Here is a 15,674-nt window from a genome sequence, read left to right as displayed (position 1 = left end):
TTTCTCACCATCTTTGTGGCCTCAGCTCTATTCCAAACCTTCAGGATCTTTCACTTGAACTATTGCAATAGCATCCTAGTTGCCCTTTGCCCACAGTCTTGACATCACACAGCAGCCAAAGTGATAAATCTAAAGCATAAATCAGAGCTCATCATTACCCTATCTCCCTGGCTCTCACTACAACTAGAATAAAATCTAAATTCCTTACCACAGCCCACAGGCTCTGCATTAATGGCATCTGGCTGCCTCTCAAGTCTCATGTCTCTCCAGCCTCTACTATTTATTATACTCTAGTCTGAGTGTCCTTCTTTCTTTATCTTGAACATGCAAAGCTCATTACCTTTGCTTATTTGCTTTTGAAATTCCTTCTTTCTAAAAATACTCTTTTCCCAGGTCTTCATATGGCTGCCTCCAGCTCACCATCCAGGTCTTAATTAAAGTATCATATCCTCCCAGAGATCTTCACTGACAATTCTAGCTGGTTACTGATCCATCCTTCCCATTTACCATATATTAAATGCTTTCTAGAACTTACCAGCATGTGAATGAATAAACAGATGAATGAACTACATATAATTGTCTCGCCCATTCTCTTACCCCCAGTAGAATGTAATACCTTTGAGGGGCATGAATACTTCTATGTTGTTCTCCATCATGTGCCCAGTGTGTAGACTAGTGCATAGTACACAGTGTTACATATACAGTAATGATTTGATTACTGACTTCATAATGTTTACTCACATTTATTAAATGCCTGGAATGCACTTTTCTCTGTTCAAACTATGAAGGCTATACAAAGGTGAAAGTAATTCCTATGCTATGAGATAAAAAGTAAACAAACTACTGCAATGTAATGTGATGTTCTCTGTGTTCCTCTCTAAACCTCCTAAACATAAACTACATAAATTATTAGAACCCACCAGTCTATTAGAGTAAGCTATTAGGCTACAGAGTGAGTACATTGCTCTGTCATTATAACATATGCCTGAACACCTTAATGTATTTGGTTCTTGTCACTTTAACAAATTCAAATTTCTTTTTGCCAGCCTCACTGCTTCAAATCTCTTCTTACAGTTAATTTAAATTGCATCAGTTAAAATCTTCCCTTTTTATCACCATGACTACCTCGCTACACTCCTTTAGTTCTTCCTCTAAATTCCTAGGTCTTAATAATTCAATTCAGAAAGTGCTTGAGTGCCTATGAGCATATTGAGTCTGTACATCTTGTCTTAGTAATCTAAGGCCCCACATCTGTATCTACTCTCTCACTTCTATGCAGCCAACTTCATTTATTAATTCATATTTTTTTCCTCCCTTTGTCTACTCCCATTTGGAAAGAACTTCCCCTTCAAATACTATATCCCTTGCTCCTACCTGCTCAGTCAAACCCAGACATGGTTGGATTAACAATAAATTCCTGGTAACAAAATACAGAAAATACAAAAGTAATTAAATCTCATCCTAATACAAGTTTCCAGGACACTAAATTCAGTATTTGTCATCAATCCTTAGGGCCATATAATATTCAAGGTTCTTGTATAATAGTAGTGAAAATGTTTAATAAGAAAATTCTGATTAAAACACATTTCTATGGTAAACTGGCCTAAATTTAAAAAATTTTAAAGTCATTTACTTTTTAAAGTAAGATATGTTATCCTGAGACTATTTTCTGAACAAGTGTATATTATAATTCAAAGACTATGAAAAGTATTTTGAAGATATGACATTAATCTATAAGAGAGTCTACAATTTCAAATAAGAAAAAAAGCAGGTATTAATTTAAAACACCTTAATTTTTTTCAAAAACATACAAAATATTTTTAAAGTATTACATGAATCAGTTTATTATGACATCCATTTGGGCATGGGAATTGAATGCAAAATTCTAACATTTCTAATTCCAACTAAAGATCTGAACTCTTATGTTCAAAATTTGCTCAGCATTCTGACACATGAAAATAAGAGATTAATTTGACTTCAGACATTCAACATTTTAGTATATTATTAGGAGCTAGTTTTTACTTACTTTGTCTGAAAGAGAAAAGAGTAAAGGAAAATCAGAGTGAATGTAATAGTGAAATGTGGAGATTACCATTGTAAATTTTATAATTGTTATCAAAAGTTTAGGAAGGCAGAATATTGTCATAGTGTAGTATAACTAGAATTGTGTGTGCAGAAGAATATTAAAATTAATTTAAAATTTCTAGAATCCAGATAGGTGTAAAACACATGAAATTCAGAGGGATAAGCCAGTAGTAAGAAGTCCCAAAGTTTATATTCTAAAACAGTAGAAGATAAATCAAATGTCTTTTGTTTACTTTTGCTTTTAAGATAAAGCTGTTATTTATATTTAACTCCTTTGAACCACTTCCTGTACCATTTAGGATATACCATAATAATTAAGAGTTAAAATTTTAATTGAGATAAAATCAATGGATAGTGAAATGCAAAAACCTTAAGTGTATAATTTGATGATTTCTGATACATAAATACACCTTGCAACCACTAGATAACAAAAACATAGAATATGTCCCTCATCCCAGAAAGTTCCTTGTGTCACTCCTAGATCATCGTCCTACCCCATAAGCAAGCAGGGTTGAATTCTATCACTGTAGATTAGTTTTGCCTGTCCTTGTCCACTTTATAAAATGGAGTCATGCAACGTATAATTTTGTGTGCCTGGTTGATTTTCCTAAGAATGATGTTTTTCAGATTCATGTATGTTGTGCCATGCATCAATAATTGATTCTTTTCTATTAGTGGGTAGTATTTCTCTGAATGAATTACCACAATTAGTTTATTTGTTCACCTGTTGTTGAAACTTTGGGGTTGTTTCCGATGGGAGCAATTGTGAATACAGCTGCTATGAACATTCAAGTACAAGTCTTTTGTGGAAATACACTTCTCATTTTTCTTGAGTAAATAGATATCTAGGAGTGGAATTACTAGGTCATAGGTAAGTATATGTTAACTTTTTAAGTAACCAAACTACTTTCTCAAGCAGTGGTACCATTTTTTCCTCTTTGGCAATAGGTGAAAGGTCTAGTTCCTTCATATATCACCATTTGGTACAGTCAGCTTTTTAACTGTGGACATTCTAGTGGGTATAACATGGTATTCCATTGTGGTTTTAATTTGGATTTCCCTGATGTTGTTACCTTTCAAGTGTTTTTTGGCCCTTCCAATGTCTTCTTTTGTCAAATGTTTGTTCAAATATTTTGCCCAATTTTTTTCAACTGGCTTATTTGTCATTTTATTATTGATTCATAGGAATTTTCAAACGTATATTCTGAAAACCAAAGCAATCTATAGATTTGATACAATCCTTACCAAAATACCAACAGTGTTTTTCACAGAACTATAACAAATTATATTAAAATTTGTATGGAACCACAAAAGACCCAAAATAACCAAAGCAATCTTGAGAAAGAAGAACAAAGCCAGAGGTATCACAATTCCAGATTTCAAGATATAGCACAAAGCTGTAGTAATCAAAACAGTATGACAGTGGCAAAAAAGTAGACAGATCAATAGAACAGAATAGAGTCCAGAAACAAACCTATACATATATGGTCAATTAATCTATGACAAAGGAGGCAAGAATATACAATGGGGAAAAGACAGTCTCTTGAATAAATGGGGCTGAGAAAACTGGATAGCTACATGCAAAAGAATGGAACTGGACCACTTTCTAACACTATATACAAAAATAAAGTGGACTAAAGACTTAAATGTGAGGCCTGAAATCATAAAAATCCTAGAAGAGAGCACATGCAGTAAATTTTCTCACACTGGCCATGGCAATATTTTTCTAGATAGGTCTCCTAAGGCAAGGAAAACAAAATTAAAAATAAACTGTTGGGGCTACATCAAAATAAAAAGCTTTTGCACAGCAAAGTAAATCATCGATGAAACAAAAAGGCAACCTGCTTAATGGGTTAAGGTACTTCCAAATGTTATAACCAATAAGAGGTTAATATTCAAAATATGTAAAGAACTCACACAACTCAACATCAACAAACAAATAAACAATCCCTTAATAAGTGGGCAGTAGACCTGAATAGACATTTTTGCAAGGACATAGAGATGCCAACAGATACATGAAAAGATGCTCAATATCAATAATCATCAGGGAAAGGCAAGTCAAAACCACAATGAGATATCACCTTACACCTGTCAGAATGGCTAGAATAAAAGAAGACAAGAAATAACAAGTGTTGGCAAGAATGTGGAGAAAAAGAAACCCTTGTATATGGTTAGTGGGAATGTAAATTAGTTCAGCCACTGTGGAAAACAGTATGGAGTTTCCTCAAAAAATAAAAAGTAGAAATACCATATACTCAGGGTGCCTGGGTGGTTCAGTCTTGATTTCATCTCAGGTCACAATCTCAGGGGCATGAGATCTATCTCCATGTCCAGTTCTGCATGGGGCATGGAGTCTGCTTAAGATACTTCCTCCCTCTCTCTCTCTCTCTCTCTCTCTCTCTCTCTCTCTCACTTCCCTCCTACCCCCACCCCCTACTCACACTTAAAAAAAAAAGAAAAAGAAATAACGTATGATCCAATAATTCCACTACTGGATATTTACCAAAAGAAAACAAAAACATCAATTTGAAAAGAGATACGCACCCCTATGTTTATTGCAGCATTATTTAAAATGGCCAAGATATGGAAGTATGGAAGCAACTCAAGTGTCCGTTGATAGTCAAATGGAAAGGAAGATGCAGTACACATACACACACACACTCACACACACCCACAAATACTATGCAGCCATAAAAAAGGATGAAATTTTGCCATTTGCGACAACATGGAAGGAACTACAGGGTATTATGCTGAGTGAAGGAAGTCAGGCTGAGAAAGACAAATGCCATATGATTTTACTCATATGGAATTGAATCTAAAAAAACAAAACAAGTGAATAAACAAATACACAAAAAGCAGAATCAGACCTATAAACACAGAGAACAAACTGATGGTTGCCAGAAGGAAGGAAGTAGAGGGATGAGCAAAATGGGTGAAGGGGAGTGGGAGGTACAGGCTTCCAGTTATGGAATGAATTAGTTATGAGAAAAAAAAGCACAGCACAGGGAATATAGTCAATGGTATAGTAATAGTGTTGTATGGCGACAGATGACACTTCTGGTGGGCACAGCATAGGGTAACATACAAAGAAACTGAATCACTATATTGTATGTTGTATGTTTCTGAGAACTAGTCCTTTTGTTAGAATCTATATTGCAAATATTTAATCCCAGCACATGGCTTACCTTTCCATCTTCCAAGCACTGTTTTTGAATAGGCAGAATTTATCCTCTTATTTTTACCATATTTTTTAAATTTTATAATTAATAGTTTCTGGTTCCTAAGAAATGTTGCATACTCTAAAGTGTAAGATACATTTTTTTTTATTTTTTTCTTGAAGTTTTATGGATTTAGCTTATACTTTTAAGTTTCTAATCTATCCTAAATTAATTTCTTTGTAGTGTGAACTAGAGCTTGAAGTTTATTTTTTCCACATATTTATATTAATTATGAAGTTTTAAGTCAAAGATTTTGGATGAGAAACATAAAAACGCAATATTTAAAATGATTTCTTTTACATTTTGCCACTTTTATTTTATTATTGTAGAGGCTGTTTTTAATGTAGCTCACGTCTATACAAGAATAGTCTGAACAGAAGTGGGCTAAAATGTTCATAGGTCTGGGGAAGGCAAACCACTTCTGCCATTTGCTTCTGACTCAATTCCACATTTTCTGAGGATATTTGCTAGATGGCTCAAGCTTAGGAGGTCTCACACATCCTGGGGCCAAACATGCATATGGAGCAAACTGCATCATCTGCTTCTCTTATGAAATGCACTAACTTTGGCAAATGATTTGATTCTCACTTTAGCAGCCATCTGCAAATTGTGCAGTTGCCCTCTTGGACAGAGGGTCTATGCAGCCCTCTTTTTTTTTTTTTTTTTTAATGTTTATTTTTGACAAAGGGAGAGTCAGACAGACAGACAAAGCACAAGCAGGGGAAGAGCAGAGACAGAGAGGGAGACACAGAATCCAAAACAGGCTCCAGGCTCTGAACTGTCAGCACAGAGCCTGATGTGGGGCTTGAACTCAGGAACGGTGAGATCATGACCTGAGCTGAAGTAGGATGCTCAACTGACTGAGCCACCCAGGTATCCCAGCAGCCCTCTTTATAATAAAGATATCATGATGTTATTTTGCAGGGCTTTTTAAAATTCTACAAAATAAAATAACCAAGTGAAACTAACACTTGAATATATCTAATTATGGAGTCTCATTATTCTATTTAAATGTTTTGAAAACTACAAATTCTGTTTAATATGGGGTCCATACCACTATTCTTGCTTTAGGGAAACCACAAGCTCCACTATAATATAAGGAAAATAAAAGCTGTGTGATGCAGAATTTTATCTTGCCCAGGGCCTAAAATAAAGGTAATTGTTCTGAGCAGTTAATAAAGCCAAGATACAAGCTGCACCTATTAGCAAAATCCAAAAAATTCTCAAAACGACAATTTGCATTTCATCCTTTTCTAAAGTCCTGTCAATAAAACAAACCAAGGGAAGATAGTAAATATGCATCATTTGTACTTTCATAGCATAGATATAAACTGGTTCACAGTGATGAGGTCAGTAAAATATTTTAGGAGAAACCAATACAATTTTGTAGCTGTGTTTATGATGTCCAGAGAATTTGACTTATTACCCAGAGTCACCAAGTCTGACTCTTCTAGCAATCAGATATTAATATTATATAAAAGTTTTTGTCTTCATCATATCTGATTTTCACACAGTGGTAATCCAAAGTATTTCAAAATCTATAGAGCTAATTTATAATTTTTGTGATTTTTACATAAAACTCAAATATTTGCTGCAAAGTGTTGTATTCAAGGCAACAAAATGCAACAACCAGAAGTAATTAAAAGTAATTCTAACTCCTAGGTGTACCTCTTGAAAAATATTGCATGAAATCTAATTTATAACCCATTTCTTTAAAATCTTATTTTGCTTTCCTCATTCCTATTGATTTTCTGATTTTCCCACTCTCACTTTCAACTCTCTTCCCTGACTTTCCTTTTGTCTGTCTCTTGATGAGACTTTCTCTTTCCTTTCCAACTTCCTTTTTATCCCTTGCTATTCTCTTTTTCTGTCAAGGCAGTATCTTCATGCAATGTGTGCATCTATTGTTCAGCCTCTAAAGATTCTGTTCATCTGCATAGTAGGCAAGAGAACAGAGAAGAGTGTGTCCCCTCACACAGTTCCTGCCCCTGTTACATACATACAACCCCTCTTCAGCAGTCTCAAGATAATTTAAGGTATCCAGCACTGCAGTGCACCTCCAGCTAGTACTTATCCTTCAATCAAACTCAACAGAAAGGCTGAGGTTAAGCAATTTTTCTCAATTAAATTGAGGATAATAAGGAATTTGGCTTAGGGCTTTGTCCCCCAAATAAAACATTTTCCGAGTGAACTTCTAGCTTCTCTAAGGCTTTACATGTACAAATATACTTTATCCATCTTCCAAACTGCTGGCATTATAAACTTTCCCCACTTTACTAAAACAAGGGATCTAGATTAGAACAAAGAAAATTAAACCTATGATTGTAATTTTGTGTGGTCACTGGGTGAACATGCACCAGTTTTTTTTCACAGAATATATAGAGAACTCTGATCATGGTGGATTCTTTTTTTTTTTTTAATTTTTTTTAATGTTTATTTATTTCTGAGACAGAGAGAGACAGAGCATGAGTAGGGGAGGGGCAGAGAGAGAGGGAGACACAGAACCCAAAGCAGGCTCCAGGCTCTGAGCTGTCAGCACAGAGCTGACGTGGGGCTCAAACTCACAAACGGTGAGATCATGACCTGAGCTGAAGTCAGTTGCTCAACTGACTGAGCCACCCAGGCACCCCATGATCATGGTGGATTCTTAAAGAATCACTTCTAATTTCACTGCCTGATAAGCAGAGATATAAAAACCTTTACCCCCTTAACTACTTAGGGAACAAGATTCTAGCTAATTTTGTGCAAAACATAGGGTCACTAGGTGTTCCATTGCTAGAATATAAAGAAGGTCACAACTTAAAATAATACACATAATCTTTCTGGTAAAATGAAAGTGAAATCTATGATAAGGAAATTATATAGTCTACTTCTATTGAGTGATTCCAAACATTTTTTTTTATTTTTTTTTTTTATTTTTGAGACAGAGAGAGACAGAGCATGAATGGGGGAGGGTCAGAGAGAGGGAGACACAGAATCTGAAACAGGCTCCAGGCTCTGAGCGGTCAGCTCAGAGCCCGATGCGGGGCTCGAACTCACGGAGTGTGAGATCGTGACCTGAGCCGAAGTCGGCCGCTTAACCGACTGAGCCACCCAGGCGCCCCTGATTCCAAACATTTTATTCTACATGGTCCAAACTGGAAACATCACACTTAAAATCACATTTTATCAAGTGTGGAAGACCCAAAGAACATTAAATGCCATAAAAAGTTTCACCACTGTATGAAAGACTATAGCGCTACATCTGTCCAGGCCTAAAAGATCTTAAAGTCAAATATGAGTTTACTATCTCTCAAAAAGATGTACGATAGTAGAAATACATAATCAATAATATGGGCTCTAGTTTTCAAGGTATAAAGATATATGAATTTTGAGTTTTCATTAAAAAGCCATCTTCTTCAGGAAGCTCCCATGATAAGGGTAAAGCATTTCCACCTTACTTAATTTCGATGATCCTAGCACTTTATTCATCTTTGATCTGGTGATTAAATGCAGCTAGTATATTTGACTTCAAAGTCAAGCAAGCCTGTAAGCTATATATGTATAGCTTTTCAATAAGTAACAGTGAAAATGTACGTTCTATCTTTACTATCACTGAATGGTTTTTAAGAATAAGTCTGAGAAATGTGAGCATTTCTGTTAGAAATTGTATGGCCTACATACAATACAAAAACTGTTAGCACTTTCCCTATTTTGTTGAGTTTATTTTGTTAATTCATATTTATATCATGTTTCCTTTTTCCATGATCAGTGGTCTTCTATTCCTCACGATTACCAAGCAATGTTTCTATGTTTTCCTCATACCTATCTCTATAATCTTATTCCCAACTTACTAGCGATTTCAAACTAATTTTATTCCTTTCAAACCTTATGCCCTTTCCAACCAACTCTTAATTCTTAGAAAATAATTTCATCTCCTCACTCACAGAGAATGCAGAATCTGTCTGTACCAGTTAGGGTACAGTCCTAAATTGCTATAACAGAGACTCTAAAATCCAATACTTAAATAAGATAAATGCCCATTTTCTTCTGGCATAGCATGCAAAGGCAGATAGGCAAACAGTCTAGGCACTACTCAGGAGGATAGACTGGATCCCAAGTGGGAAGTTTGGCTCATGCCCTCACATGATGAAAACATGTGGTTTTCATCTCCGCATCCAAGACTGAATGCCATTTTAGTCATTTCCCAGTCAGGTAGAAGGAGAAAGGGTAATCCCAGGGTAAACCACTTACTGTATCTTTACTAAAAGATATACACATCATCCCATTCATATCCCATTGGCCCAAACATAGTCACATAATCACATTAGTTGGAAGGCAGGTCATTGCAAGGGATGTTCTATTACCAATGAGAATAAAAAGAAAATTAGTACCAGAGGACAATTTAGCAGTCACCATCAAACCAGTAAGTAGAAAATTTTCAAATTATTTCTACAAATCATAACTTAACCCTAACCGTAAGGCACTATATATATATATATATATATATATATATATATACACACACACACATACATACACACACACACACATACACCTGGATCTATACCCATCCCTTCTTATTCCCTTTGGTTATCGGAGGATCTATTCATCTTCCTATCATCCTGAACCTGCATTTATTTCATTTTCCAGGAGGCTTCCTCTGTCACTTATTCTCCTTCTTTTGTAACTTCAAATATACCATGTCTGCTGTCTCCTTCCCATCAAAATTTACACATATGTAGATCCTTATGTTTCCATTCTTCAAGGTCTTCCCGACATATCTTCCTATTACCCCCTTCATAAACTTAAATTCTTTGAAAATTCCTCTAAAAAGTACAGACATGCTTTCCTGTGAACTGACCTCATCAGAATCACCTTGGGAACATTCTAAAAATTCAGATACCTTTGTTTTATCCTTGGAGAATTTGAGTCAGTAAGCCTAGCATGGCATTACTAGATGGTATTTTTAAAGCCCCCCAAAGATCTTAAATGCATCCAGGTTTGAAAACCCCTAATATGCGCTCTGTCTGTACTTCTTACCTCCTATTCACACACCCAATTCTGGTTTCATCCTTACTAGTCCACTGGGATGATTATGAAAATTACACCTCTATCCACCTGCTCAAACAGACTAGAAAGCCACAAGTCAATCTTGACTCCTCTTCCTCCTTCCTTGCTTACCATCACACCATCACACTCATCATTAACCACCAACATGTCCTCTGTATTGTTAAAGATAACATTTACTGGTTATATGTATTGACTACTTTATTCCCCTTAACAACCTTAATTGGTATTATCATAATCACCAGTTTTTTTAAACATGAAATTTATTGTCAAATTGGTTTCCATACAACACCCAGTGCTAACCCCAACAGGTGCCCTCCACAATGCCCATCACCCACTTTCCCCTCCCTCCCTCCCCTCATCAACCCTCAGTTTATTCTCAGTTTTTAAGAGTCTCTTATGGTTTGGCTCCCTCCCTCTCTAACTTTTTTCTTTCCTTCCTCTCCTCCATGGTCTTCTGTTAAGTTCCTCAGGATCCACATAAGAGTGATAACATAATCACCAGTTTATAAATCAGACGCTGAAATCCAGAGAGGCTTAAAGCTGGCCCAGCATCACAGTGCTAGTTAAGTGGCACCAGGATTTGGATTCAAAGTCTGACTCTGAGTCCATGGTCTTAACTCTTAACCACTATTATAAAAGCTTCTTTACCCATTAAATACCTTTCCAAATTGCTCAAGCTTCACTAACATGACTTAGATCATATCATCTCTTTCCTGGTTTAATAAAGTAGCCTCTAACTAGTCTCTGTGCCTCCATTCTGTCTTCTTCAACCAGAGAGATGCTTCTATTGAAAGGGCGGGCCTACGCCAGCCGACTCCATCTTGTTCTGTGTCCTTCACCTTGACCACACCTCCTCCCCTTGAGTAACCCCCCCTCACCTGCCTAACAGGACTCGGACCCTTCCCCAGGACCCTTCCCCAGCCAATCGGCTGAGGCCACAGCCATTACCTCACCAACTGCCCCTAGGCCCCAATAAAACCTTTGTCCTTTTGAAACTCACTCTCTTTCCCTGGTATCTCACCGCTGCGTCGGTGCAGGTAGGGGATTGAGCTCGAGCTAGCTCGAATAAAGGCTCTTTGCTTTTGCATCAGACTCGGCTCCCTAGTGGTCTTTGGGGATCACGAATTCTGGGCATAACACTATCACCTCACTAGACAACCTGCCCATACCAGCTCAGAAAAGATTTAGAACAAACAGTGTCCATCCTTTCTTGTCTTCACATTCAGTGACATCCTACTGGTAGCTTTAAAATCAACAGAGTGGAAATATTTATAACACAGAAATGAGCAAACACCACAAACGTGGGGGTTTTGTTCCTCTGAAGAGCTAGTTTTTAAACATTTGTTAGTATGTCATTGTTTTCAATTAAGTCTTGGCATATCAGCCAGAGACTTTGTAACCCACAAGGTGAATCATGATCATGTGATTAGTTTCTCAAACATCATACACCTGGGCTAGTTGTCTCTTTCATGTGCTCTTAGAAAGCCTTGAACATTTTCATCCTACCACTTATCACACTGTGTTGCAATAATCTGTTTACCTGTTTTTATTCCATTAGATTGTTTAAGGATAGCAAGTATTTCTTTCATGTACTCCTAGCATCTAAAACAATGCCTGACACATAATTAGTGCTTAAAAACTACCTGTGGAATACATGAGAGAAATAACAGATAAATTCTTTCCCCAAAGATTTGCCGAACCCTACTTTAGTCCTTTTAAGCAGTATCCTTGTTACCTTTTACTCCTCAGTTTATGAACCATACATTTTAGTACTGTATGTATTACAGATAATCTATCCATCCCCAGATCACACTTTTTAAAAAGCAGCAATAAACTTGACTAGGCTCTTCAATATTAGAAATAGCTACCCTCATCAAAGTCACCAAAAATGTTCTTTTGCATTTTATTTGCTCATATTGTACAAAGTTTGGCTTGGAATAGAATTGCAGCCTCAGCTTCCCCCTTACAAAAGTCTTCTGGGAAAGAAAGTAGTTCTTGACAGCTAGTTTCTGTAGCTGGAAGACTGCCACAAAAAAATCTGAATATGCTGCTGTTCCTTAAAATAAAACCTTCTCCCTCATTCATGTAAATTATGTTGCTTGAGAAGGATTTTTCCACAGATGAGTACAGAATAATTAATGTAATGTACAAATCCCATCTCTAACTAGAATTTTGACATAACCTACTCCCAAATTGCCCCTCAAGAAATTTGGCAAAAGTTCAATATCTTTTTATGTGTATAAATGACAACGCCCACCAAAAGAAGTGTTTTCTTTGCAATTGCTTATGTCAGTATTTCAGAGCCTCTTTTTGTCAAGTGGTAGTAGTCTAACTTCATTTTATCCCATATCTGAATATTACTTGAATTATCTCTCAAGTCCTATTTTAAGTTAGATGACATTCACTGCTATGGTCTATTCAAATATTAAATCACTTTATAAACAAAAATACACTGGGCCATCTACTGTGTGTCTGGCTCTCTTTTAGGCATTGAAAAATCAGAAATACAAAGATAATAGAAGCTTCCTCACCTTGGGGAGTTTATAGTATAGTAAGAGAGAAAGGCAGTAAACATATGAACAAATAAACCATATGCTTTCAATGAGTAGTGAGTGCTTCAAGGAAAATGACGACCGTGTAAAGAAACGGCAAATGTGTCATGTCAGAGAATAGGCAGGACAGGGTGGGCTATTTTAGATCGGATAATCAGGTATGTTTTTTCCAAAAGAATGACATATAAACTCTGATGGGAAAAAATAGATATCCAAATGTGCGGTGGAGGGGAAGGGTCCCAAGCAGAGGGAATACAGCAGCAAACTCAGAGACCCTGAGGTGAGCAGGAGGGTAGTATGTGTGACTGACAGGTAGTCAGTAGTAACAGGAGAACAGTGATTTTAAATCACATGGTCTCCCACCATATTTAGTTTTATTTTCTTTAAGAAAACACATACTCATAATGTGAATCATAAGCTTATCAGGCTACAACATGAAATCTCTGGACACAGAATTGGGAAATAACATAGTAAAAATGCTAGAGCATAATTCAAAAATTAGGAAATGGTGAGTCTCGAGTTTTCATTACCTTTTTTAATAGTATTTAATTGTGAGTTTATACAATTTGATTTTAATAATGGCTATGTTTAACAACTGGGTGACAAAACTCTTTAGAATTTAACAACTGGTTCCTGCAAACTGGTGCGTGCCAGCTCCAGCAAAGCACTAATGTGTGCTCTCTGTGAGTAAGCGCTCTTTAATCTGTCCAGGAACCTAAAAGGGTCTATAGAAATATTTAATTTTGTGTCTTACTCCCTGGTGTTGAATGGTTTCTCCCATTTCCCCACACTCACCTGAAAACAAACAAAAAAGAAAACAAAAAAAAAAAGGAAAAACTGGTTTGTAGACATATCATTTGTAGTATATTCTGGAAAGTAAACCGGGTTTTTTTTTTTTAATTTTTATGATTTCTCATATATTAATGTTAAGATCAAAAGCCAGGGTTCTAGGGTTCCATACTATATATTAGCAGTGAGAAACTAATAAAATTGTTTTAAGACAATCATATAACAAACTTAAATCTAATACTGAGGTTACTAAGATGCTCTTTAAAGTGCCTAAGCATTGAGATAAAAACTAATGATTATGTGACTAGATGGCTACTCAGAGGGTAACTTTTAAAATGTTAAGTTCTTTTTGCAAAAGCCAAGTGCACAAGAATGGGGTACTAAATAATCAGTATCACCATGTTTCGAGTTGATAAATATAAGAGCATTGCTAGAACTGTAACACTGACTTAACCATGAGTATGCAATTTTATTTTTTTTCTATCCTTATCCACACCTTCATTATCACTTATTTAAATTTAATTTTAACAAATGGCTTACCAAACATTAAAATTTTTCACTGTCTGTTGGAGATCTAGAGCAGACTGATTTATTCTGCAGAGGAAACAAACACACACAAACAACATGTAATATTGCTCTTAAAGCTGCAAAAAATTAACAGTTTACAGATTGGCTCTCTAGTATAAGGAAAAAAATAATTTAAATAATAACAAATTACATTAAATATGTTTATTGTATATACATGAAATAGGAAAGTATAAAATGATGGTTTTAAAATATGTAGTTCAGTTATAAGCAAAACATACAAATTACAAAAGATCAGGGGCTTTCACAGGAACAACTGCAAAATGGTTCTCTTTAACAATAATTTGTCTGCATCACGATTTTAGCAGGTTTTACACATATCAAAAGACAGATGTCCAATTTTATGTATGGAGAATTGTTTTAAATGAACTGTACATAGTATCATAAAACCTAAGCTAATAGGCAAATTGGCCTGAAGGCCTTACTAACAAATGTGGCTTTCAAGAACAGGAAAAGAAATGGCCTGGGTACTCATTAAATAGAATTGACTATAATTCACTAACTTCCAAGTGTGGTACTACATTTTGTATCAGAATTAGGATTGCCGTTGGCTATAGAGTTTCCTCCAAAATATGGACATAGTGGACTGCTCATCTTTCACTTAGCTTATTATACATCAGATGGAGCATTTAGCTATGTGTGGTTTAAGAACAGATTACGTTCTAAATCACAAGAATTTGGTCCCTGAAGAGTAAGAGTGAGTCATGTGGGTTCTAGGAACCCATATGAGTTGGAGATTTTGCAATATAGCAAAACCTGCGGTAAAAAATAAAGTCTACTAAATATTAGAAATGTTAGCAGTATTTTTGTAAGTAAAGAAAATTATGATTAAAAAATAATACAGAACCACCTTAACCAAGTGATCAATGTTAAAATCCTAGTAATATGACATATCGATATTATCTAACTCCCTGACAGAATGCACTAAAAAAAGCATTCTTCCTCCAAATTCATAACCTTAATTTAATCATAAGAAAACACCAAACAAGCTCAAATTGACGAATGTTCTACAAAATACTTGACCATTATTCATTCAAAGCATCAAAGTCACAAGAGACAAAGACAATGGAACTGGCACAATTTGGAGGGAGAGACATATATGGTAAGTAAATGCTATGTAGGATACTGGACTGGACCTTGGAACAGAAAAAGGACATTAATAGAAAAGCTGGGGAAATTGATTAAAGTCTAATAGTGATGGATCACTGTTAATATTTTTGTTTTGTTCATTCTTCTTTGGTTATGTGAAGTGTAAACCTTAAGGAAACTGAGTAAAGACTATATATGGAAACTGTACTGTCTTTGCAAATCTCCTATAAATCTAACATTACATCAAAAGTACACATTTAAAAAAACATGAATTTATAATACATAAAAGATAGAGAAAAATAGA

The 15,674-nt window shown here is 35.6% G+C and overlaps 1 protein-coding gene across 10 annotated transcripts in view; it reads right to left on the bottom strand.

Annotated features, from left to right (window-relative positions):
• The window catches only part of MAPK10 (mitogen-activated protein kinase 10), a 310,137-nt gene that overhangs the window by 224,055 nt on the left and 70,408 nt on the right, over positions 1 to 15,674 (bottom strand). Inside the window, exon 1 of one of the 10 annotated variants that reach the window (XM_053216136.1) lies at positions 14,237 to 14,255. The exons of the other annotated variants lie outside the window; for them this stretch is intronic. The gene's annotated coding sequence lies outside the window, so the exon portion shown is untranslated. Of the gene's footprint in view, positions 1 to 14,236; positions 14,256 to 15,674 lie in introns of those variants that run through there. 10 annotated transcript variants of the gene reach the window in all.

This window comes from Acinonyx jubatus, chromosome B1 (assembly GCF_027475565.1).
Source record: "Acinonyx jubatus isolate Ajub_Pintada_27869175 chromosome B1, VMU_Ajub_asm_v1.0, whole genome shotgun sequence".
NCBI lineage: Eukaryota > Metazoa > Chordata > Mammalia > Carnivora > Felidae > Acinonyx > Acinonyx jubatus.
Note: the sequence above shows the minus strand (reverse complement) of the source record. Positions and strands in the feature narration are given on the sequence as shown.